The sequence below is a fragment of the Montipora foliosa genome, chromosome 6, assembly GCF_036669935.1.
Source record: "Montipora foliosa isolate CH-2021 chromosome 6, ASM3666993v2, whole genome shotgun sequence".
Taxonomy (NCBI): Eukaryota; Metazoa; Cnidaria; class Anthozoa; order Scleractinia; family Acroporidae; genus Montipora; species Montipora foliosa.
In genome coordinates, this window is record NC_090874.1 from 33,508,344 (window position 1) to 33,509,518 (window position 1,175).

Genomic DNA, 1,175 nt, shown 5'->3' on the forward strand with positions numbered 1-1,175 from the left:
AGTCAAACAGTTCAGCCCTGTGCCAGACTAGCAGCAAAACCCTCGACAAGTTCTTTCCCACCACAAACTTTACTGCACCTGCGTCACTTTCTTCGAGCTTTCTCTTCTCGGTGCTTCCTTCTCTTCTGGCAATCAACTTCTTCTTTCAAACTTTACTGCACCCGCGTCACTTTCTTCGAGTTTTCTCCTCTTCTTGCTTATATCAAACTTCTTTAATTCTTTGAAGGATTTTCCTCACTCGCCGCCACTGACAAAGGGGTTTTTTGTTTCGGCAGCTCCCGCTAATGGCTCTTAGCAGTGTTGTTCTCTCTCTCCCTTTTGCCCTCAGGCTTTCGTTCTTCAACCCTTTGCTTTTCCTGTTCGTCAACAAACCACTTGAGCAATCAACCAACGCCCACGACTTTTTACATCTATATATAGTTAACTAATTCATTCAAATTACGACTACAAGCAATGACTACATTACAACACTAAGAAATTCTATAACACTAAAATCGGATAATGCATAATACACTAGGGAATAATTAACACTCACACTAACGAACAAGACGAGTGGCTAAAACTATTTTCAAACTGGTGACAAAAAAAATAAATAATTACGTGACATATGGTATGATATGGTATGGTATGGTATGGTAGATATTTCATGGCCGCGCGGGGATACGAATTTTATCTTCGAGTGCTGAAAGTATATCTCACGAATGAGCCCCCCCGGGGTGGGGGGTTCTCCCTTATATGGGCTATATAGGTATGTGCGGCTCCAAAGGGTGGGGTTTTTCAGCCGTTTTGGTCATAAATAGGGTATCGATTTTGGCCAATTTTCCGCCATTTTGGTCATAAATAGGGTATCGATTTTTGCACTCTAGTCTTGAATTCGTTTTTTATTTAGAAGCTACTTCTTTATCATGCAACCTACCTAATAAAAGCAGATAAACATTGCCCTTAACATTGGTCTGAACTAGGGAAATAATTATAAAGCAGGTCTGCACCAAAAAAATCAGGTTATTGATTTAAGGGTATAGATCATAAATTGGGTATCAAATTTTTGGTCAGGTCATAAATAGGGTAGGGAAAATCGCGGATTTTGGTCATAAATAGGGTAAGGGTTTTGGGAAGCGGGCTGCACACCCCTACCCAATTTTTCTGGGAGTACCCCCCCTCTTTAGGTACTGATG